The 26,317-nt window shown below is 43.5% G+C and overlaps 1 long non-coding RNA gene across 1 annotated transcript in view; it reads left to right on the top strand.

The window, feature by feature from the left end:
• Nucleotides 1-22,114, top strand: part of LOC118386051 (uncharacterized) — a 77,808-nt gene extending 55,694 nt beyond the window's left edge. The window contains exons 8-9 of the long non-coding RNA XR_004826147.2: nt 18,648-18,772; nt 21,774-22,114. This is a non-coding gene — a long non-coding RNA (uncharacterized LOC118386051). The remainder of the gene's footprint in view (nt 1-18,647; nt 18,773-21,773) is intronic.
• The last annotated feature ends 4,203 nt before the right edge of the window (nt 22,115-26,317 follow it).

The following is a 26,317-nucleotide window of genomic DNA, read 5'->3' as shown; positions in this document are numbered from 1 at the left end:
TTCTAAGAATTGTTGAATTATAGTTCATACTAGGAAATCAGTCGATTGAAATCAATTTATTAGGCCCTAATCTATGGATTTCACCACTGGGAATACAGATATGCATCTGTTGTTCACAGATTCCTTTAAAAAAAAGGGTAGGGGCGTGGATCAGAAAACCAGTAAGTATCTGGTGTGACCACCATTTGCCTCATGCGGTGAGGTGATGGCGGCGAATGAGTGGAACAACAATAGGCCTCAGGATCTCGTCACGGTATCTCTGTGCATTCAAATTGCCATCATCAAATGCAATTGTGTTCATTGTCCGTATCTTATCAATCAATCAAATTTTATTTATACAGCCCTTCGTACATCAGCTGATATCTCAAAGTGCTGTACAGAAACCCAGCCTAAAACCCCAAACAGCAAGCAATGCAGGTGTAGAAGCACGGTGGCTAGGAAAAACTCCCTAGAAAGGCCAAAACCTAGGAAGAAGCCTAGAGAGGAACCAGGCTATGTGGGGTGGCCAGTCCTCTTCTGGCTGTGCCGGGTGGAGATTATAACAGAACATGGCCAAGATGTTCAAATGTTCATAAATGACCAGCATGGTCGAATATAAGTAAGGCAGAACAGTTGAAACTGGAGCAGCAGCACAGTCAAGTGGACTGGGGACAGCAAGGAGTCATCATGTCAGGTCGTCCTGGGGCACGGTCCTTGGGCTCAGGTCCTCCGAGAGAGAGAAAGAAAGAGAGAATTAGAGAGAGCATATGTGGGGTGGCCAGTCCTCTTCTGGCTGTGCCGGGTGGAGATTATAACAGAACATGGCCAAGATGTTCAAATGTTCATAAATGACCAGCATGGTCAAATAATAGTAAGGCAGAACAGTTGAAACTGGAGCAGCAGCATGGCCAGGTGGACTGGGGACAGCAAGGAGCCATCATGTCAGGTAGTCCTGGGGCATGGTCCTAGGGCTCAGGTCCTCCGAGAGAGAGAAAGAAAGAAGGAGAGAATTAGAGAACGCACACTTAGATTCACACAGGACACCGAATAGGACAGGAGAAGTACTCCAGATATAACAAACTGACCCTAGCCCCCCGACACAAACTACTGCAGCATAAATACTGGAGGCTGAGACAGGAGGGGTCAGGAGACACTGTGGCCCCATCCGAGGACACCCCCGGACAGGGCCAAACAGGAAGGATATAACCCCACCCACTTTGCCAAAGCACAGCCCCCACACCACTAGAGGGATATCTTCAACCACCAACTTACCATCCTGAGACAAGGCTGAGTATAGCCCACAAAGATCTCCGCCACGGCACAACCCAAGGGGGGCAACCCAGACAGGATGAGCACAACAGTGAATCAACCCACTCAGGTGACGCACCCCCTGCAGGGACGGCATGAGAGAGCCCCAGTAAGCCAGTGACTCAGCCCCTGTAATAGGGTTAGAGGCAGAGAATCCCAGTGGAAAGAGGGGAACTGGCCAGGCAGAGACAGCAAGGGCGGTTCGTTGCTCCAGAGCCTTTCCGTTCACCTTCCCACTCCTGGGCCAGACTACACTCAATCATATGACCCACTGAAGAGATGAGTCTTCAGTAAAGACTTAAAGGTTGAGACCGAGTTTGCGTCTCTGACATGGGTAGGCAGACCGTTCCATAAAAATGGAGCTCTATAGGAGAAAGCCCTGCCTCCAGCTGTTTGCTTAGAAATTCTAGGGACAATTAGGAGGCCTGCGTCTTGTGACCGTAGCGTACGTGTAGGTATGTACGGCAGGACCAAATCAGAGAGATAGGTAGGAGCAAGCCCATGTAATGCTTTGTAGGTTAGCAGTAAAACCTTGAAATCAGCCCTTGATTTGACAGGAAGCGAGTGTAGAGAGGCTAGCACTGGAGTAATATGATAAAATCTTTTGGTTCTAGTCAGGATTCTAGCAGCCGTATTTAGCACTAACTGAAGTTTATTTAGTGCTTTATCCGGGTAGCCGGAAAGTAGAGCATTGCAGTAGTCTAACCTAGAAGTGACAAAAGCATGGATTAATTTTTCTGCATCATTTTTGGACAGAAAGTTTCTGATTTTTGCAATATTACGTAGATGGAAAAAAGCTGTCCTCGAAATGGTCTTGATATGTTCTTCAAAAGAGAGATCAGGGTCCAGAGTAACGCCGAGGTCCTTCACAGTTTTATTTGAGACGACTGTACAACCATTAAGATTAATTGTCAGATTCAACAGAAGATCTCTTTGTTTCTTGGGACCTAGAACAAGCATCTCTGTTTTGTCCGAGTTTAATAGTAGAAAGTTTGCAGCCATCCACTTCCTTATGTCTGAAACACATGCTTCTAGCGAGGGCAATTTTGGGGCTTCTTATGCCTGTCCATAGCATAACCCCACCACCACCATGGGGCATTGTTCACAACGTTGACATCAGCAAAACACTCGCCCACACAACGCCATACGTCTGCCATCTGCACGGTACAGATGAAACCGGTATTCATCCGTGAAGGGCACACTTCAAATCAAATCAAATGTTATTTGTCACATACACCTACCTGGTTAGCAGATGTTAATGGGAGTGTAGCGAAATACTTGTGCTTCTAGTTCCGACAGTGCAGTAATATCTAACAAGTAATCTAACAATTCCCCAACAACTACCTAATACACACAAATCTAAAGGGGTATATGAGAATATGTACATGTAAGTATATGAATGAGCGATGGCCGAGCGGCATAGGCAAGGTGCAGTAGGTGGTATAAAATACAGTATATACATGTGATATGAGTAATGGAATATGTGTAAACATTATTAAAGTGGCATTATTTAGAGTGGCATTGTATAAAGTGACGAGTGATCCATTTATTAAAGTGGCCAGTGATTGGGTCTCAATGTAGGCAGCAGCCTCTCTGAGTTAGTGATTGCTGTTTAGCAGTCTGATGGCCTTGAGGTAGAAGTTGTTTTTCAGTCTCTCAGCTTTGATGCACCTCTACTGACCTCGCCTTCTGGACGGTAGGGGTGTGAACAGGCAGTGGCTCGGGTGGCTCATTGATGATCTATTTGGCCTTCTTGTGACATCGGGTGCTATAGGTGTCATGGAGGGCAGATAGTTTGCCCCCGGTGATGCGTTGTGCAGACCGCACCACCCTCTGGAGAGCCTTGCAGTTGAGGGCAGTGCAGTTGCCGTACCAGGCAGGTTTTGGGTGACATGCCAAATTTCTTCAGCCTCCTGAGGTTGAATAGGCGCTGTTGCGCCTTCTTCACCATACTGTGTAACAACCGATGCCGGGGATAAGAAGCAGGTACGTGGGGTCAAACATTTAATAGGAACAGACAGGTAACAGGACAGAATCAGCGTCATCACACGGGTATACAAGGACATATGAACATTATTGCAGAAACAGGGAACAGAGAGGGGAACCAGAAATATAGAGAAGGTAATGACACAGGTGATTGAGTCCAGGTGAGTTCAATAATCGCTGATGCGCATGGGGGAAGGCAGGTGTGTGTAATGATGATGGCAGCAGTGTGCAATGCTGGGGTGCCTGTGCCCTCGAGCGCCAAAGGGGATGAGCGGGAGCGGGCGTGACAGTACCCCCCTCTAGGGGTGCCACCCGACGTCCCACCTCGCCGAACCTGATGGGTACGAGGAGTCAAACATTTAAATAGCAACAGACAGGTAACACTGTCTGTGTGGGTGGACCATTTCAGTTTGTCTGTGATGTGTACACAGAGGAACTTAAATCTTTCCACCTTCTCCACTGCTGTCCCTTCGATGTTGATAGGGGGGGTGCTCCCTCTGCTGTTTCCTGAAGTCCACGATCATCATCTTAGTTTTGTTGACGTTGAGTGAGAGGTTGTTTTCCTGACACCACACTCCGAGTGCCCTCACCTCCTCCCTGTACGCTGTCTCGTCGTTATTGGTAATCAAGCCCATGACTGTTGTGTCGTCTCCAAACTTGGTGATTGAGTTGGAGGCGTGCATGGCCACGCAGTCATGGGTGAACAGGGGCCCCAATGTTGAGGGTCAGCGAAGTGGAGATGTTGTCTCCTACCTTTCCACCTGGGGGCGGCCTGTCAGAAAGTCCAGGACCTAATTGCACAGGGCGGGGTTGAGACCCAGGCCTCCAGCTTGATGATGAGCTTGGAGGGTACTATGGTGTTGAATGCTGAGCTGTAGTCAATGAACAGCATTCTTACATAGGGATTCCTTTTGTCCAGGTGGGATAGGGCAGTGTGATGGCGATTGCATCATCTGTGGACCTGTTGGGGCGCTATGCAAACTGAAGTGGGTCTAGGGTGACCGGTAAGGTGGAGGTGATATGATCCTTGACTAGTCTCTCAAAGCACTTCATAATGACGTAAGTGAGTGCTACGGGGTGGTAGCCATTTAGTTCAGTAATCTTTTCCTTCTTGGTTACAGGAACAATGGTGGCCATCTTGAAGCATGTGGGGACAGCAGTCTGGGATAGGGAGCGATTAAATATGTCACCAGCAAGCTGTTCTGCGCATGCCCTGAGGATGCAGCGAGGGATGCCGTCAGGGCCAGCAGCCTTGCAAGGGTTAACACATTTAAATGTTTTACTCATCCACGGAGAAGGAGGTGCATTCCTTGTTAGCGGGCCGCGACGGGGGCACTGTATTATCCTCTCCATTGTGCCAGTGGGCATCGAATAGGAGTCGGTTACGAGAGACAGTTTCTGACCGTTTGTGCAGAAATTCTTCAGTTGTGCAAACCCACAGTTTCTTCAGCTGCCCAGGCGGCTGGTCTCAGGCGATCCCGCAGGTGAAGAAGCCGGGTGTGGAGGTCCTGGGCTGACATGGTTACATCTGGTTCTGCGGTTGTGAGTCCAGTTGGATGTACTGCCAAATTCTCTAAAACGACGTTGGTAGAGAAATTAATATTCAATTCCCTGGCAAGAGCTCTGGTGGACATTCCTGCAGTCAGCATGCCAATTGCACACTCCCTCAAAACTTGAGACATCTGTGGCATTGTGTTGTGTCACAAAATTGCACATTTTAGAGTGACCTCTGTATTGTCCCCAGCACAAGATGCACCTGTGTAATCAAATAAAATCAACTGTTATTTGTCACATGCTCCGAGTACAACCTTACCGTGAAATGCTTACTTACAATCCCTTAACCAACAATGCAGTTCAAGAATTTTTTTTAAAAAATAAATTAAAGTAAAAATAGTCAAATGGAAAGTAACACAATAAACAACAATAACGAGGCTATATACAGGGGGTACTGGTAGTCGAGCTATTTTGTACATGTAGGTAGGGGTAAAGTGACTGCATTGATAATAAATAGCGAGTAGCAGAAGAGGGAGGGGGGGCGTGTCAATGTAAATAGTCCGGGTGGCCATTTGATTGATTGTTCAGCAGTCTTATGGCTTGGGGGTTGAAGCTGTTAAGAAGCCTTTTGGTAGTGCTTGCTGTGCGGTAGTAGAGAGAACAGTGTATGACTTGGGTGACTGGAGTCTTTGACTTTTTTTTTTGCCTTCCTCTGAAACTGCCTAGTATTTAGGTCCTAGATGGTAGAAAGCTTGGCCCCAGTAATGTACTGGGCCGTACGCACTCCCTCTGTAGCGCCTTACGGTCAGATGCCGAGCAGTTGCCATACCACGCGGTGATGCAACCGGCCAGGATGCTCTCAATGGTGCAGCTGTAGAATCTGGGGACCCATGCCAAATGTGTTCAGTCTCCTGAGGGGGAAAAGATGCTGTCGTGCCCTCTTCACGACTGTCTTGGTGTGTTTGGTCCATGATAGTTCGTTGGTGACGTGGACACGAAGGAACTTGAAACTCTCGACCCGCTCCACTACAGTTAATGGGGGCCTGTTCGGCCCACCGTTTCCTGTAGTCCACGATCAGCTCCTTTGTCTTGCTCACATTGAGGGAGTGTAACACACTGATCTGTTTCACCTGTCCCTTTGATTGTCTCCACCCCCTCCAGGTGTCGCTTATTTTTCCCAGTATATTTATCCCTGTGTTTCCTGTCTCTCTGTGCCAGTTCATCTTATATGTTTAGTCAAGTCAACCAGCGTGTTTTTCCCCGGACTCCTTTTCTATTCTCTTTTGCTAGTCCTCCCGGTTTTGACCACTGCCTGACTCTGGACTACTTTCCCACCTGCCTGATCATCCTGCCTGCCCTGACGTTGAATCTGCCTGCCCTTCGGTACCTATTGGACTCTGAACTGGTTTTGACCTTTTGCCTGTACACGACCATTCTTTTGCCATCCCCTTTTTGGATTAATTAACATTGTAAGACTCCAACCATCTGCCTCCGGTGTCTGCATCTGGGTCTCGTCTTGTGCCTTGATAGGGATAGGTTGTTGTCCTGGCACCACACTGCCAGGTCTCAGCCTGTGGGGAGGAGGTCAGTCTCATCGTTGTCTGTGATCAGGCCTACCACTGTGTCATCAGCAAACTTAATGATGGTTTTGGAGTCATGTTTGGCCACACAGTCGTGGATGAACAGGGAGTGCAGGAGGGGACTAAGCAATCACCCCTGAGGGGCTCCAGTGTTGAGGATCAGCATGGCAGATGTGTTGTTGCCTACCCTTACCACCTGGGGGCGGCCCATCAGGAAGTCCAGGATCCAGTTGCAGAGGGAGGTGTTTAGTCCCAGGGTCCTTAGCTTCATGATGAGCTTTGTGGGCACTATGGTGTTGAAAGCTGAGCTGTAGTCAATGAACAGCATTCTCACATAGGTGCTCCTTTTGTCCAGGTGGGAAAGGGCATGTGTCATCTTCATGGCTACCGACGTGAGTGCTATGGGGCGGTAATCATTTAGCCAGGTTACCTTCACTTCCTTGTGCACAGGGACTATGGTGGTCTGCTTGAAACATATAGGTATTACAGACTTGGTCAGGGAGAGGTTGAAAATGTCAGTAAAGACACTTGCCAGTTGGTCTGCGCATGCTTTGAGTACACGTCCTGGTAATCCGTCTGGCCCCGCAGCTTTGTGAATGTTGACCTGTTTAAAGGTCTTGCTCACGTCGGCTACCGAGAGCGTGATCACACAGTCGTCCGGAACGGCTGGTTATCTCATGCATGCTTCAGTGTTGCATGCCTCGAAGCGAGCATGAAAGGCATTTTGCTCATCTGGTGGACTCGCTTCACTGGCCAGCTCGCGGCTGGGTCTTCCCTTTGTAGTCTGTAATAGTCTTCAAGCCCTGCCACATCCGACGAGCGTCAGAGCCTGTGTCGTAGGATTCAATCTTAGTCCTGTATTGAATCTTTGCCTGTTTGATGGTTCATCTGCAGGATTTCTTAGCGTCCGGATTAGTGTCCCGCTCTTTGAAGCAGCTCTAGCCTTCAGCTCAGTGCAGATGTTCCCTGTAATCCATGGCTTCTGGTTGAGATATGTACGTACGGTCACTGTTGGGACGACGTCGTCAATGCACTTTTGGATGAAGCCGGGGACTGAGGTGGCATATACCTCAATGCCATTGGATGAATCCTGGAACATATTCCAGTCTGTGTTAGCAAAACAGTCCTGTAGCGTTGCATCGGCGTCATCTGACCACTTCTGTATTGAGCGAGTCACTAGTACTTCCTACTTTAGTTTTTCTTGTAGGCAGGAATCAGGAGGGTAGAATTATGGTCAGATTTTCCAAATGGAGGACGAAGGAGAGCTTTGTATGTGTCTCTGTGTGTGGAGTAAAGGTGGTCTAGAGTTTTTTTCCCCTCTGGTTGCACATGTGACATGCTGGTAGAAATTTGGTAAAACGGATTGAAGTTTTCCTACATTAAAGTCCCCGACCACTAGGAGCAACACTTCTGGATGAGCATTTTCTTGTTTGCTAATGGCCTTATACAGCTGGTTGAGTGTGGTCTTTGTGCCAGCATCAGTTTGTGGTGGTAAATAAACGGCTACGAATAATATAGATGAGAACTCTCTTGGTATATAGTGTGGTCTACAGCTTATCATGAGGTACTCTTCCTCAGGCGAGCGATACCTTTAATATTAGAAATTGTGCACCAGCTGTTTTTTACAAAGAGACACACATCCCCGGCCCTTGTCTTACCACACATAGCTTCTTTGTCCTGCCAATGCACGAAATACCGGGTCATCGTTTAGCCACGACTCCGTGAAACACTTTGATATCACAGTTTTTATCGTCTTAATTGTAGATCATCCATTTTATTTTTCAGTGATTGCACATTGGCCAATAGTTCAGATGGTAGTGGAAGTTTACTCACTCGCCTACGAATTCTCAGAAGGCAGCTCGACCTCCGCCCCCCTTTTCTCTGTCTTTTCTGCACGCAAATGACGGGGTTTGGGCCTGGTCTCGAGAAACAGTATATCCTTCGCATTGGACTCGTTAACGAAAAAATATTTGTCTAGTTCGAGGTGAGTAATCACTGTTCTGATGTCCAGAAGCTCTTTTTGGTCATAGGAGACAGTAGCAGCAACATTATGTACAAAATAAGTTACAAAAAAATTAGCAAAATGGCACAGTTGGTTAGGAGCCCGTAAAACGGCAGCCATCCCGTCCGGTGCCATTATTCTGATTAATGATCATGCTGTTTAATCAGCTCCTTGATATGCCAAACCTGTAATGCAGATGGATTATCTCTGCAAAGGAGGAATGCTCACTAACAGGGATGTAAAAAATGTGCACAGAATTTGAGAGAAATTAGCTTTTTGTGTGTATGGAACATTTCTGGGATCTTTCATTTCAGCTCATGAAACATGGGACCAACACTACATGTTGCGTTTATATTTTTGTTCAGTGTACATTATCAGTCAAAATTTTGGACACGCCTACTCATTCAAGGGTTTTCTTTATTTTTACTATTTTATACATTGTTGAATAATAGTGAAGACAACAAAACTATGAAATAACACATATGGAACCATGTAGTAACCAAAAAAGCATTTATATTTTCTTTAAAGTTGCCACCCTTTGCCTTGATGACAGCTTTGCTGTCTAACTTTTGACTGGTACTGTATATATACAGTCTTTAGTGCCTATAGAAAGTGTACACCTCCTTGAACTTTTGCCACAGAGGTCATTTGAAAATCATGTCAAACCCTGTTATTTCACACATTTTGACTTCTGAAGTTATCCTTGCCGACACAAAGGGAGTGAAATATTTTATTTGTATAATTATTTTGGTATAATTTTCTTTTCACTATGACATTATGGAGTATTATACATAGATCAATGACAAATTCAACTCTACTTTGTAATGCAAAAAAAATGATTGTGTTACAAAGTGGGATTGAATTTTTTACATTTTTGTCATTGATCTACACATAATACTCCATAATGTCAAAGTGAAAAGAAAATTCTACCAAAATAATTCTCAAATAAAATGTGTAAATATAATTGTTGCATAAGTATTCACTCCCTTTGTGTAGGCAGGGCTAAATTCAGAAGTCACATTTGTCTTAACTAATCATATAATAGGTTATATGGATTCACTCTGTGAAATAATAGGGTTCGACATTATTTTCAAATGACTACCCTTTCCTCTGTCCCTCATATCTGTAAGGCCCCTCAGTCAAGTATTGAACTTCAAGCACAGATTAAACTACAAAGACCAGGGGGCTTTTCGAAAACCTCATAAATGAGGGCACTGATTGGGAGATGGGTAACAATAACAAATCAGACATTGAGTATATCTTAGAGCATGGTCAAGTTAATAATTATGCTGTGGATGATTTATTAAACCACCCAGACACATCAAAGATCCAGTCATGCTTCTGACCTGAGCTGCAGGACCGGATAGAAACTGCTTAGGGATGTCACCATGAGGCCATTGGTGACTTTAAAACAGCTACAGAGTTATGTTGCTGTGCTGGGAGAAAACTAAGGATGGATCAACAACATTGTAGTGACTCCAGTAGCTGCTCCAGTTTCAACTGTTCTGCCTGCGGCTATGGAACCCTGACCTGTTCACCGGAAGTGCTACCTTGTCCTGGACCTGCTGTTTTCAACTCTCTCGGTCTACTGAACCTGCTGTCTCTAACTCTGAATGATTGGCTATGAAAAGCCAACTGATATTTACTCCTGAGGTGCTGACCTGTTGCACCCTCTACAAGCACTGTGATTATATTATTATTTGACCCTGCTGGTCATCTATGAACGTTTGAACATCTTGGCCATGTACTGTTATAACCTCCACCCGGCACAGCCAGAAGAGGACTGGCCACCCATCAGAGCCTGGTTCCTCTCTCGGTTTCTTCCAAGGTTCCTGCCATTCTAGTGGGTTTTTCCTAGTCAACGTGCTTCTACACCTGCATTGCTTGCTGTTTGGGGTTTTAGGCTGGGTTTCTGTATAGCACTTTGTGACATCGGCTGATGGGCTTTATAAAACAATTTGATTGATTGATTGACTGATTGATTGACCCCACAAGAATTACCTAAATGACAGAGTGAAAAGAATAATCAAATATAATAAAAACATATTCCAATAATGTATATGTATGCAGCAAGGCACTAAAGTAATAATGTATATGTATGCAGCAAGGCACTAAAGTAATAATGTATATGTATGCAGCAAGGCACTAAAGTAATAATGTATATGTATGCAGCAAGGCACTAAAGTAATAATGTATATGTATGCAGCAAGGCACTAAAGTAATAATGTATATGTATGCAACAAGGCACTAAAGTAATAATGTATATGTATGCAGCAAGGCACTAAAGTAATAATGTATATGTATGCAGCAAGGCACTAAAGTAATAATGTATATGTATGCAACAAGGCACTAAAGTAATAATGTATATGTATGCAACAAGGCACTAAAGTAATAATGTATATGTATGCAACAGGGCACTAAAGTAATAATGTATATGTATGCAACAGGGCACTAAAGTAATAATGTATATGTATGCAACAAGGCACTAAAGTAATAATGTATATGTATGCAGCAAGGCACTAAAGTAATCATGTATATGTATGCAGCAAGGCACTAAAGTAATAATGTATATGTATGCAACAAGGCACTAAAGTAATAATGTATATGTATGCAGCAAGGCACTAAAGTAATAATGTATATGTATGCAACAAGGCACTAAAGTAATAATGTATATGTATGCAGCAAGGCACTAAAGTAATAATGTATATGTATGCAGCAAGGCACTAAAGTAATAATGTATATGTATGCAACAAGGCACTAAAGTAATAATGTATATGTATGCAACAAGGCACTAAAGTAATAATGTATATGTATGCAACAAGGCACTAAAGTAATAATGTATATGTATGCAACAAGGCACTAAAGTAATAATGTATATGTATGCAACAAGGCACTAAAGTAATAATGTATATGTATGCAACAAGGCACTAAAGTAAAAATGTATATGTATGCAACAAGGCACTAAAGTAATAATGTATATGTATGCAACAGGGCACTAAAGTAATAATGTATATGTATGCAGCAAGGCACTAAAGTAATAATGTATATGTATGCAACAGGGCACTAAAGTAATAATGTATATGTATGCAACAAGGCACTAAAGTAATAATGTATATGTAAGCAACAAGGCACTAAAGTAATAATGTATATGTATGCAACAAGGCACTAAAGTAATAATGTATATGTATGCAACAAGGCACTAAAGTAATAATGTATATGTATGCAACAAGGCACTAAAGTAATAATGTATATGTATGCAACAATGCACTATAGTAATAATGTATATGTATGCAACAAGGCACTAAAGTAATAATGTATATGTATGCAACAAGGCACTAAAGTAATAATGTATATGTATGCAACAAGGCACTAAAGTAATAATGTATATGTATGCAACAAGGCACTAAAGTAATAATGTATATGTATGCAACAAGGCACTAAAGTAATAATGTATATGTATGCAACAGGGCACTAAAGTAATAATGTATATGTATGCAACAAGGCACTAAAGTAATAATGTATATGTATGCAACAAGGCACTAAAGTAATAATGTATATGTATGCAGCAAGGCACTAAAGTAATAATGTATATGTATGCAACAAGGCACTAAAGTAATAATGTATATGTATGCAACAAGGCACTAAAGTAATAATGTATATGTATGCAACAAGGCACTAAAGTAATAATGTATATGTATGCAACAAGGCACTAAAGTAATAATGTATATGTATGCAACAAGGCACTAAAGTAATAATGTATATGTATGCAACAAGGCACTAAAGTAATAATGTATATGTATGCAACAGGGCACTAAAGTAATAATGTATATGTATGCAGCAAGGCACTAAAGTAATAATGTATATGTATGCAACAGGGCACTAAAGTAATAATGTATATGTATGCAACAAGGCACTAAAGTAATAATGTATATGTATGCAACAGGGCACTAAAGTAATAATGTATATGTATGCAACAAGGCACTAAAGTAATAATGTATATGTATGCAACAAGGCACTAAAGTAATAATGTATATGTATGCAACAAGGCACTAAAGTAATAATGTATATGTATGCAACAAGGCACTAAAGTAATAATGTATATGTATGCAACAGGGCACTAAAGTAATAATGTATATGTATGCAGCAAGGCACTAAAGTAATAATGTATATGTATGCAACAGGGCACTAAAGTAATAATGTATATGTATGCAACAAGGCACTAAAGTAATAATGTATATGTATGCAACAGGGCACTAAAGTAATAATGTATATGTATGCAACAAGGCACTAAAGTAATAATGTATATGTATGCAACAAGGCACTAAAGTAATAATGTATATGTATGCAACAAGGCACTAAAGTAATAATGTATATGTATGCAACAAGGCACTAAAGTAATAATGTATATGTATGCAACAGGGCACTAAAGTAATAATGTATATGTATGCAGCAAGGCACTAAAGTAATAATGTATATGTATGCAACAGGGCACTAAAGTAATAATGTATATGCAACAAGATGCTAAAGTAATAATGCAAAAGAAATGGCAAAGGAATGCATTATTTGGCTTAAACGCAAAGCCTTATGTTTGGGGAAAATCCAACACAACACATCACTGATTTTCAAGCATGGTAGTGGCTGCATCATGGTATGGGTATGCTTGACATCGGCACAGACTGGGGAGTTTTTCAGGATGAAAAGAAACGGGATGGCGCTAAACACAGGCAAAATCCTAGAGGAAAACCTGCTTCCTAGAGAAAAAACGGCTTTAACACCAGACACTGGGAGAGAAATTAATCTTTCAGCAGGACAATAACCTCAAACACTGGAGTTGCTTACCAAGAAGACGGTGAATGCGCTGGAATGGCCAAGTTACAGTTTGGATTTAAATCTGTGTGGTAGGTTATGTGTTGAAAAACAGAAGAATATGCAGCAAAGTACCTACAGTAAAATATGGTGGTTGATCTTTGATGTTATGCAGCTATTTTCCGTCCACTGGTCCTGGGGCCCTTGTTAAGGTCAATGGCATCATGAATTATACCAAGTACAAGGAGATTTTAGCCAAAAACCTGGTTGCCTCCTGGCCAGGCTGACACTTGGCCGCAAGTGGATCTTCCAGCAAGACAATAACCTCAAGCACTAATCAAAATTCACAAATAAATTATTCATTGACCGCAAAATCAAAATGTTGCAATGGCCATCTCAGTCTCCAGACTTGAAACCCATTGAAAATTATTTTTGAAGGAATGGTCTAAGATCCCTCTCAATGTGTTCTCCAATCTCATAAAACGTTTTAGAAAAGCCACGAGGGAAAGTATTGAAAGCTATTGAAAACGGTGGTGCCAAACATTTTGATGCTCTTTTTGCAAAAAAAAATCATGTATTACTCTTTCAACAAATCTCTTTCTCTGAGCGGTTAGGGTTAGGGTTATTATAAAATAATATTATTTCCCCATTTGTTTGAGTATAGCTCAGTATTTGTATTATTTATTTCATACAGTCATTTTTGCTCATCTTTATGTGTGTGTGTGATTAAGTTCAGCATTTTAATTCATTAGAGAGAAGCCATATTTTTGATGTTTTGGTGTTAACATTTACCCAATTCATTTGTCGAGATGCTTTGGAGAGGATGTAAATACGATTGTAAAGTGGCGTAACTAGACTGGTGAAGTTGATGAAGTTGGTCAGAAAAGTCATGTTGACAGAACATCAAATCTCATTTGACAGTGCTGCGTTCCCTCTGTTGCACGAAGGGGGTGTACCTTGTTCCTGTGGCACGGTGTTTGTCTGCTCCTGTGTCACTCTGTGCGCGGAGCCAGGGACCCCCGTGCTCATTTGGCGCTCACGTTCTCCATCTCGGCTTCCGCATTATTAAAATCATCCCTCAGCGCTCCACCAAGAGCCTCTTTGTTGCTTGGCTGACGACGCTCGATTCTGTCAAGTCTTCGCCAATTACAGTCTCAGGTACAATGGCCTATTCACAGGATCACAGCCCTTGACTGGTGTCGGGAGAGTGATTTGTGAATCATTATTCAGTCGCCTGTAGAGAACGTGATACCTGAGGAATGCAAATAATCTGCCAGCGAATAGACGACTAGGCTCCTAAAAGTGACAAACTACAGCTGTTATTATCCCAGATTGGATTCTTTTCCCTACTTGGAGAGGCAGTCATCTCCTTGGCTTTCGAGTTTGAGTTTCCACTAAATGTACATTTTTCCCTTCATGAGAAGGGGTGACCAGCTCGTGGTGGCGCCTGTCATATCCTCAACTCTAGTTTAAGTGCATCACAGCCTCTGTGTTAGCAGGAAGTGAAATATTGGTTGTAGATAGATGGTTATGCTTATTGCCGAGAGATGATGGTCTGCCCTGACGCACGTTTGGCAGCACTCAGTAAGATAAATCAAATGATCAAAAAAGCATCCAAGCAACCGCAGCTGTTATGAAGCTGCAATGACATTTCCCAGAAGTTGGAATTCTTCAGCATTGATAGTATTGTTCAGTTGTAAGTGATAGAAAGACCCCCGAGATGGATTGACTGAACCAGTGATCCAATAGTTAGATGATAAACGGGTGACATTATTATTAGAATAGCTGTGGTATTGAGGTTGTGCGGCCACTCCCAGCCTTTGATTTCTTGTAGGTTTTGTAAACAGGAAACCGGGATTACAGATAATGATGGGCCTTTAGAATCAATCCAGAAGCCTGGGAGCTCTCTCTTTCGGGCCCAATGTGTGAAAATGGGTCTGTGTGATGCTGCTCGTTGGGCTTCGTCCAATCCCAGGACAGGCTGTAAACGCGTGGGGCTAATCTCATAATTATCCGACCCCCCCAGCACCCCCCACCCCACATTGTTCTGGCAGAGAGTTACCATTAACTGTGAGGATATCTTTGTCCTGCAATGTCAGGTCTCCCGCTGAGTCACAGGGCAGAAAAACACTCTTAAAAGGGATTTAAGGGAAGGGAATGACGAAGACGTTCATAAGTGGGAATACTATACTTACATCCATCCTCCAGGCCTTAGGGCAATTACTGGAATGGCTACTAACTGTTTGAAATAAATCAACTTGTACTTAACAGTAGAGCTGTAACCTTGGAGTGAATTTGGGGTAAAAACACTGCCATTTTAACCATGATAATTGTCAACAATCTGCTTTTTCTTAATGGGATGTCATTGCATGTATTCATACCTACGCATGACATGGCAAACTTATTCCTGAACTGGGAACTTGTTAATAAGGCAAACTCGGTAACAAAGTGAAACTGTGCAATCACAGCGCGACCTTGGGGAAGGCAATGTTCCGAAACGACGCGGTAAACAGGCACGGCTGTTCTCTCATGAATATGCATCGGCCAGCCGACTGATAACAAACGCTGCTCTGTTCTGTCCTGTCAGTCAACACCGGCACCATGAAGCTCCAACCTGCCTGTGTTGTTGTGTCTACTGTCCAGGTTAGTGACAATCAAGGAGTGGGTAGACAGTTCACGACCCCGGGGCGCTGGTCATCCCCTTCAGCGGAGGAGTGGAGAGTCTCCTGCAGGACATGAGTGAAGAGGAGATTTAAGACGTACTGCACCGAGCACAAGGCTCAGAGGTTAATTAGCATTCAGTCTCCTTTAATTGCGTGCGCTGATAGAATAATACATGGTAGAGTAATTACCATTATAAAGCAAGGATCCCTCTCTATACGGGAACAACTCAGTCAAAGGGTTTTCTTATAAATTAAGTTTATAACTGTCATCTGTCATCTACAGGTATAATTATAACTTGGGCATTTCGGGTGTATTGTTCGCATGTGAAAACCTCTATGGAGGAAGAGAAATCGTGACAGCAGATTTTTTTCTCTGCTCAGAGAGACATTGGGATGAATTCTGAAAGGTGCTAAATGAGACGGCAAGTGTGACAAATGTTTTTTTTTAATCACTGGAGAATGAAATGTTCAATGTTGACCCTATTTTATTTATTTAATGTGTTTATGTATTGGAATTGATGTGGTCTTGCCACAGACGTGAACTTTAGCTACGAATCAAAGCACCACTAAAATATCCTAAAAGACCTAGCATTTACAGCACCACGAACAACATGGAAAATAAAATTGCTTTCACCCTGCTTATCCTGACAGCGTTCTGACAAGGATCATCAAGGCTGGCTATGGAGCCCTACAGTTGGAGTACTTCTTCACAGCTGGACCAGATGAGGTCCGTGAGGGGACCATCCGGGTAAGACCCTGCCCCCGCGGCCGGCCGCGCCGCATACCGTTCCACCCTGCTGGCATGCAGCCTGATATCAGCCACTTTCAACTTTGTCATGGTCCAGCTTTAGCTAGTCATTACAGACCAAGGATAACTTCAATTACTGTTGAGCTGCTGAACAGTGAAAGTGGGGGCTACTTTGATTGAGGAGGGCAACAATTGATTTTACCCATTACTTCCTGAGAATGTTTCCATCCCGTGCAGATCTGCCTGCCCTCCTCCTGCCGCGGGAGATAAGGGGCCCTAGCATTGTGCCTGCCTAATCTGTGTGACGGGGGTTGTCTGTGCTGAAATTGATGTGGCTTTTTATTCAACCGTTTGTGGGTCTTGCTGGGGGCTCCTCCTCTCTGTGTCTCAGTTTACTGAGCCCGCCGAGAGCCTGGGTGACACTGAATCACAGGAGGATTTACATCGATACAGATGTTGGCTCGGCGCACTGGTATTGTGCAAATGTTAGAAGGATTAAGAGCAGTCATAATAAGGTTTTAACCTGTCAGGAGATGCATTCTGATTCGCTAGTCGATCTATGTAAGGAACGTGAGCAGTTTAAAAATTATATTTTTTACAACTAACTAAACTGAAAGTATGTATGTTATTAAGAAAACGTTTTAGGTTGATAATAAACAGGACATTTTTATTTGGGTGACATCATAGTGGTTAAATATATGAGCCACCTCCGCCCAGCCATGAGTGATGTCCTCAGTGGGTTTAGGAAAGTAACAGAACTCCTCCAAGCATTTCTCCTATGGGCTTGTCTCCTTTGACATAACTGATTACGGCTAGCCTTGATTGTGTGTGAGGCGTTTAGTCAGGTAAGCATCAGTGAGTAGCTATATTAACCCAATACATCTTACATTGTAAAAACGACACTTTGTAACATGGTGCTGCTAAGCCCTTTAGCATGCTTTATTAGGCAGCCTCGAGGTGACCATTATCTATCAGGCTGCTCTGCATAGCTGTTAACTGCTATGATGTGTATCTCTTGTAATGCGCTATAGGACAAAATCAGCCCCTAATCTATTTTTCTCTACCTAGACAAACCTTGATGCTGATTAATGGTAGTTAAACTTACAAGCACTCCGTCAATGAGATTGCATAGGGATGGTAATGTATTGGAGTCATTAAATGCACATCATTCTTTTGGCATGAAATATGTTGACCCCAACCTGATTATATACATAATTAAAAGTGCTCCGCCGTTTTGGAGCACAGTGCTACAGAGCCGAGAGAGAGAGAGGGAGAGGAGGTCGACAGGCACAAGTCATAATGATGCCGCGCAGGGATGTCACTTATTTGGGTAATTTGTCATTTTCCCAGGCATTATTTCAATGCATATAAATTGAGTATTTTATCAGAGACCATTGTGACTTCTGATGCTAAATGGGATTTAATGTAGGAAGAATTTATAAAAGTTGGGGGGGGGTTGTTTTTTGTTCTTGGAGAAAAACAACCAATTTCATATTTTCCTTGGTCATTCTGTTATAATGTTGATTTTAAATGTATGTATGAATGTATATTCTATAAAGGGATCCTTTATATTTCCTTTCAATCATCGGCTGTGCTAGGAATACATTTTGAGGAGATTCAAACATGACAAAGGGGATATAGCGCACACACTGTATATAAAACGTAGTGAAAGTTTCCATTTCAAAATGGTCAGGTATGATACAGCCAGGTCAATACAGTGTGTATCCCCCTGCAACACTGCCTCTCTCCCTCTCTGGCGACCTGAGGCCAGAGTAGCAACCCACAATGAGGGAAGATTGCTTGGACAGAAATCAATAGCGCCACGGAATCAGAAATTGCTGGTGGGCATTGATAGCAGCGCAGGCTCCTTATCGGCCTCAAGGCTACTCTAGCAAGGCACAACCGTGTGACGTGCAATCCAGAAATCAGGAGCGAGGCAAGAATAACCCCCAACACACCCCCTACCCATGCTCACTTCACCATCCCCCTATCAAACAGCATGTCAGTCCTGTGCTGAAATCCATCTTCTCCAAAACAATTAATTTACCTTGTGCGTCCTTTCTCTTTCCTCCTCCTGACAGAAAGGAACCAAGGCTCCACAGGCAGCTGGCAAGATCCACGCAGACTTTGAGAAGGGCTTCGTTATGGCTGAAGTAATGAAATTCGCCAGATTTTAAAGAGGGAGGCAAGCGAGAATGCTGTCAAGGTGAGCCGTCGGGGTGCAGATGAGGGAAGTCTCCTGTGATCAGTGGAGCTGACAGTCACCCCACTGCTTGCACTGCAAACACTCTTCACCTTTAGCCAGGGGAAGAAATTACTGCACACACTCCGCCAGCGCACCTGACAAGCCAATGGATTCTGTCTCTAAACACTGCCATTCTTCTCCTGCGGTGCATATCTTCATCACCATCTGTTTTAACAGGCTCACGGTAGGCCTTTCTTATACCTCAGGCCAGCCTCTCAGAGGAAGATCTCTGTACCCCACAAGGCCACATCTATAGAGCAGACCGTTAGCTCGGCACTTTTTGTGAGAGTGATATAAAGAGCCGAGTTAAATAAAGTGTGAAATTCTTTACATCAGGACTGTCGCACGGATGAACAGCGCATAAATGTGGCCTGCATATCTTATTTTATTACTGCCAATGTTTATTTTGACCTTTTTACTGGGCTGTGGCTTTTACATGGCCGCTGCTCTGTCCAATATAATCACTGTATTTCACGGTGAATTTGAGAAGACTATAGCGTTGTGATAAGTACAGCAGGTAGTGTCACGGAATGCTTTAAAGGCTGTTGTTTTTTCTCCCTCGGCGAGTGTGTGCTGATGTTCAGGGTAACTGTAAGACATTGGCCTCATCTGTAACACCTCTCACCCGCCTGGTTGAGGTAATGCTATTTGTTCTGGCTTTTTTCCCCCTTCTCCCCCAGAAGAAAGCTCGGGGCAAGGAACAACATTCCAAAGTGTTCCATGTCACACAATGGATTGGAGCAATTTCCCAACACCCAGCGTGACTTAGCGTGTCTGATGCTGTTGGTCTGTCTTGTATGGTCCTGCCATTGGAACAGCAGGACATGAATGTGTCAGTGTCAGTGGTTAGCACGCGTCTGGAGGAAGTGCCTCTATTGGTTTACCTCCAGAGCCTTGACTGGCATCTGTTATTATAGTGTGTACAAAGCACTTCACAGGGCTATTATGTAGATAGTCTTGGTACTTAAGCTTCAAACGCCATTAAACTTGACCACCAGCCAATAGCTGTTGATGAGATCAGACCATGATGTAATTGGGTACTTTTTACCTGTTAAATTGTCCCCGGGTTCTGTTTAAAATGTAGCAGGTCTAAAAGTATTTAGTTCACCAATGGAATATATGGATTAAACAATTAGGGATGTGGACAAAGTGGAAATCAGAGTATCAGATGCTAATCCCTTCTAAATCCTGTGCAGGAGATGTGTGATTAGCACTGGCAAGCAGTGAGAGCTTGCCCTACTTACTCATATTATCACCAAGTAGATCTCCGCAGCTCACTCAATGGCCTGCCAAATCCTCTGTCTGACAGAGACTTATACACTACATAACTTGCCCTATACGGATCCACATCGGAAATAAAACATGCATTACCAGAATATTACATTCAATATTTCACCTCAGGTCTTTGTAAAATGTATATAATTCAGCTGTAATCTATTGTTGGTTACTACTCCCTAAAGTGTCAGTAAGAGGGGAAATGTGCCGGGATCTGGGGTTTTGAACGCTCATGTTATGGAAGCCTGACAGACCTCCCGAGTGGCGCAGTGGTCTAAGGCATAACTACAGCCAGGTTCGATCCCAGGCTGTATCACAGCGAGCTGTGACTGGGAGATCTATGATGTGGCGTACAATTGGCCCAGTGTCGTCCGGGTTAGGGGAGGGTTTGGCTGGTCGGGACTTCCTTGTTCCAATGCGCTCTAGCGACTCCTTGTGGCGGGCTGGGCGCCTGCAAGCTGATTTGGGCGTCTGCAAGTTGACTTTGGTTGCCAGCTGGACTGTTTCCAGGTTAAGCGAGCCGTGTCAAATAGCAGTGCGGCTTGGCAGGGTCGTGTTTTGGAAGATGCATGGCTCTCTCTCGACCTTCGCCTCTCTCTCTCGAGTCCATAGGGGAGTTGCAGCGATGGGACAACACTGTAACTACCAATTGGGGAGAAAAAGGGGTAATAAGTACAACCCCCCAAAAAAAAATGGAAGCCTGACATCAGAGCCTCAGGTCCGGCTGCATGCTCTCTTCCTAATCCCTCATTCCCTTGAACACCTGCTCTTTCCATGACATAGACTAACCAGGTGAAAGCTACTGATACCACCTGTTAAATATATACATATGCATATATAATATATATAATCATATATATATATATATATATATATGGACACAGAGCGTTTCTGACTGCAGCATTAAGGCCAATGCTATTTATGCCAGTTGTGGGAATGGACTGTTGAATAGGCCAGCGTACAGGGATATCACATTATTAGTAATCATATCTGCTTAAGCCAAGCTTGCTCCTCCAGATGGCTGCTTTCAAGTGCAAATGAACCAGTTAGACGTGTCTGGTTTAATACATACTCAGGAATCACAAATAGCCATTGATTTTTTTTCCCCCTGTCTCCCTCTCCAAGCAGTGTTTCTGGTGCTATTGGGTCTGGATTAAATGGTCTCCTGAGCCTTTAAAGGGACATTGATTCTTCTAATTAATTGTGCTCTGTGCAGAACCAGAATGCACTTCAAGTCAATTATTTTGAGTTTGCCCGGGAAGGGGAACAAACACATCTAATGTATATAAAAGAAATGTTGGAACTTATTTTGTTTCCTTAAGAAGTATGAGGATGCTATAATGACAGAGCGTTATTAAAATGTTACTTGTACATATGAATGGAAATTGACAGAGAAGAGGGCTATTCACTCAGTGGGATTCTAGAGAATGTGTGTGTGTGTGTGTGTGTGTGTGTGTGTGTGTGTGTGTGTGTGTGTGTGTGTGTGTGTGTGTGTGTGTGTGTGTGTGTGTGTGTGTGTGTGTGTGTGTGTGTGTGCGTGTGCGTGTGCGCACGTGTGCGTGTGCTTGCGTGCGTGCGCATGTGTGTAAGACAGTGAGATGATGTGCACGTGTGTTCATTGCTAATTTGCTATTTCTTGTTTTTCATAACTGTCATTAATTAGGTGTTGTGTTTCTCTATTTTACAGGCAGCAGGGAAATACAGACAACAGGGAAAAACCTACATTGTGGAAGACGGAGACATTATCTTTTTCAAATTCAACACGCCAAACCAGCCCAAGACTAAGAAGTGACTCAGTCGCAGTCTGTCGGCTACCAGAATGGACTGTGCCGTTAGAGAATTCTTCTTTGTTTTAGACAGAATGAAGCTGGAGATTGATTGCTACTTGCCAAGTCGGCTCAGTCCTACCTACTGCCCACTCTGCCACATTATCCCTGTTTATTTTCTGTCCAGGAGAATTCTATACAATCCCCCTTGCCAAAGCACAGATCCACTAAACACTGACAGCTTTGCTATTTAAGATCAGGATGCCCCCCTCCAAATGGTAGGAGCATTTGAAGAAGAGTATTACTCTCTTGATACTTCATTAATCTCCATCACTGGTGCCAGGCCTGACACAGCTGACAGCAGGGACAATGTGAGCTGCTCCTCTCCTCCTTCCAGAGATAATGCATGTTTTACAGTAGCCCAGATGTCTACACTCAATAAAACATTTGACAAAACCAGCCGGTGTGTGTTTGGGGATGTCTGTATTGACTGGCGCGGCATGCAGGCGGCGATAGTGGGTCCTGCTGGCAACTGATTACAGAATTAAAAGACACAGTTGACAGTGGCTCTGGCAGAGAGGGGACAGCAGTAATTGTATCTGTAAAGTGATTCTTATTTTAGAGGGCTAAGTGTGGGATGCTGATTATTTCATACAAGAGAATTGGTCAGGTGAAATTGTGTTTGAATGAACCTTTCCTCTCCGTGGTTATTCCTGCTCTCATTTGAGTCCTGGTATTCTGATATGTTCTGTATTTCAAGCAATTGCTCTATAAATGTGCACCCCATCATTATTGAGAGTGCCATTAGCTATTATCACTAAATGTAGCTATGCCTGAAGGCTGTTTTTGTCAAATTCTCCTGTGTCTCCATGCCACTGAGTGATTGAAAAAAACACGCTTTCCAAAAGACTTTCTTTTATATGGAATTCTGAAAAGTAAAAGGAAGTCACAATTCAGAAGCACAACCCCCCCAAAAAATAAATAAATAAACATTCCTAGTCCCACTGAAGTAGTGTTTTTCTCACCTGTATACTTTGTGTGTAAGTGTTTTTGAGGCATTTATGCTGATGGAATGGTATGGCTGGAGCTGCGGACGCTGCTGCAAAGTGAGATTGCGTGCTCCACAGGAGTGAGAACACAGAGCGGATCAAACTCCTTCCCTGAATATCTTGCCTCTATAAATACCCCCCTCTCTGCAGAGAACAAAATGGCCTTCTGATGGAGGCACAAAGATTGAATAAAAATGGTAATTTCTCATGAAGGGTATTGCATGGACTTGCTTTAAAAGTCGTTGTTTACGATAAAAAGACTGCACAAGCACTATAAAGCATTGTGTTTGGCATCAAAATAAAGTTGTATTACTATCTTCAAGACATAATTACCCCCCCCACACACACACACACACACACACTCACACGCACACACACACACAAAAATGATCATGTTTGATGGGGGATGTTGGGGTTGTGGAAAGTACCTTTATAACGTAAAGCATTGTAGGCATGCATTCCACAATGTATATCATAGTCGCTATGTACTGTATGTTCTATATTCTTGTCAAAGCTGCGCTACTGGGGGTATTTTAGGTGAAAGGGATACTTTAGGATTTTGCCAATGAGGCCCTTTATCCACATCCCCAGAGTCAGATGAACTAATGCATACCATTTTAAAGCCTCTGTGCAGTTTGAAGAAAGTTGCTAACTAGCGTTAGCGCAATGACTGGAGGTTTATGAGTAACAAGTCATTGCGCTAACGCTAGTTAGCATTGTCTCATAAAACTACCACTAGCTTCATTTGTACTGGACACAGAGACATAAGAGTGGTCTCCACAAGTTCATCTGACTCTGGGGAAGTAGACAAATGGCCTCATTGGCAAAATCCCGGAGTATCCCTTTAATCATTGTCTGAGTGAAAACATGAGGTTTCTCTAGGGACTACAGCGAGGGCTAAAGTCATTCCTTCCCATTATTTTTAGGCAAGAGGGGTGTTGTTGTTAACCAACCCCCAAACCCCACATTGAGGCCCATTCAATAGTCATAAGGGCTTGGATTGACAAGTTGATCTCTGTGGTCTGCCTCCAATGTTTTGCTTTTCAGATAATGAAGTATCAGTGCATTTCTTAGGAACAGTAATAAAGTTATTTAGAATGATGCAGATGTACCCCTTGAGACAACAAAAAAACGATAAACGTCTTCTGGTCTTTAATCATGTCATAAGTAGGCCATTTTAGGCTTTAATACCAACAAGCTGGCTATCAAAGGGCCAGAGCAGTGTTCATTTGATCTCCTTTCTGTAAGGGAACTCCTCATCGGCGTGTATACTGAGTGTACAAAACATTAGAAACACATGCATATTACATGACATAAACTGACCAGGTGTATCAAGCGACGATCCCTTATTGACGTCACTTGTTAAATCCACTTCAATCAGTGTCGGTTAAGGGGGAGACAGGTTTTTTAGAAGGATTTTTAAAGCCTTGGGAAAATTGAGGCATGGATTGTGTATGTTTGCCATTTAGAGGGTGAATGGGAAAGACAAAATATAGGTGCCAGGCGCACCGGTTTGAGTGTGTCAATAACTGCAAGGATGCTGTTTTTTTTTAACTCTCAACAGTATCTGTGTGTATCAAGGATGGTCCACCACCCAAAGGACATCCAGCCAACTTGACACAACAGTGGGAAGCATTCGAGTCAACATGGAACAGCATTCCACTGGAACGCTTTTGACACCTTGTAGAGTCCATGCCCAACGAATTGAGGCTGTTCTGAGGACAAAAGGGGGGTGCAACTCAATATTATAAAGGTGTTCCTAATGTTTTGTACACTCGTGGAACGAAGGAGAGTTCAGTTTGTTGTTTGGCAAAGTTTGTTGTATTGAAAGTCTATTGAAAAATAATGGTTTATCGCTAGCTACCTTTTGAGTTTGGATCCTGCAATGTGGTTGGCATCAGTTGCTGGGACTGCTACTATCTGTCCAGTGATCCTGCCGACCAAAGCCTGAGGACCTGCTTTGCGTAGCAGCTAACCTAGCGACGCACTTATCCATTGTGGCTGGGATAGCGGATTGTTCCAGGCTTGTGGCTGTCTAGATCCCTGCTCTTTGTTGTTTCCAGTCTTCCCTAAGAACTGCGATGAGTAACAGTGTGACATACGTTGCTACCATGACAAAGACCAAAGCCGGTGGGAGTACCGTACTTCTACAACTAATAAAATAATAGACGACCTGACCAGAGGTCCAGGACCTGAAGAACAGTTCTCCCAAGGTCAGCTCGCTGAGTTTGAACATGAGAACGACAAGATGACAGCAATCTGTAAGTCATTGAGAGAGGACATCAGTTCTGTATGTGAATTCATGATAACAATGAGAGCAATCAGATTATCTCGAGGGACAATCAAGGTGGAACAACATTGTTGTGGACGGAATTGCAAAATCCCCACGAGGCCTGAACGGAGTCTGATAAAGTGAGGGAAATGATAACTGAGAAACTGAAGATGGACCACAGGAATACTGAGGAGGAGTGCGCCCACAGGATTGGAAAACCAACCACCGGCCCAGGTAACAGGCCCAGGCCTATAGTGTTCAAGTTCCTGAGGTTCAAAGACATGTTAGCAGTTCTAGCTTACATCTGCTATGACAGGCTCATTGTCTACCCTCCCTCCCAAAAGCCTGGAAGAAATGAGAGAGCCAAGCCTATGGGTTCGTAGCTTCAACCCTCTGGCGCGCACACACGCACACAGATCAATGAACTTCTGAATGTATTTATTTTTCTTTTGCTTTGTTTGGTCTTTTCCATATTATGTATATATCTTATAAGCTACAAGGAAAGTGATCTGTCAGAAGCTCTGTCAGATTGGATGGGGAGTGTTGCAACACTACTGTTTTCAGGTCTCTCCAGAGATGTTCGATCGGGTTCAAGTCCAGGCTCTGGCTGGGCCACTCAAGGACATTCAGAGACTTGTGCAGAAGCCATTCCTGTGTTGTCTTGGCTATGTGCTTCGTGTTGTTGTCCTGTTGGAAGGTGAACCTTTGCCCCAGTCTGACGTTCTGAGCGCTCTGGAGCAGGTTTTCATCAAGGATCTCTCTGTACTTGAATCCGTTCATCTTTCCCTAGAACCTGACTAGTCTCCCAGTCCCTGCCACTGAAATACATCCCCACAGCATGATGCTGCCACCACCATGCTTCACCATAGGGATGGTGCCAGGTTTCCTGCAGGCGTGACGCTTGGCATTCAGGCCAAAGAGTTCAATCTTGATTTCATCAGGTCAGAGAATCTTTTTTCTCATGGTCTGAGAGTCCTTAGTTGCCTTTTGGCAAACTCCAAGTGGGCTGTCATGTGCCTTTTACTAGATTGGCTTCCGTCTGACCACCCTACCTTAATGGCCTGATTGGTGGAGTGCTGCAGAGATGGTTGTCCTTCTGGAAGATTCTCCAGAGGAACTCTGGAGCTCTGTCAGAAAGACCATT

Source organism: Oncorhynchus keta, chromosome 7, assembly GCF_023373465.1.
Source record: "Oncorhynchus keta strain PuntledgeMale-10-30-2019 chromosome 7, Oket_V2, whole genome shotgun sequence".
In the NCBI taxonomy this organism is placed as follows: Eukaryota; Metazoa; Chordata; class Actinopteri; order Salmoniformes; family Salmonidae; genus Oncorhynchus; species Oncorhynchus keta.
The sequence above is the reverse complement of the archived record's forward strand: the minus strand, read 5'-3'. Positions and strand labels throughout refer to the sequence as shown.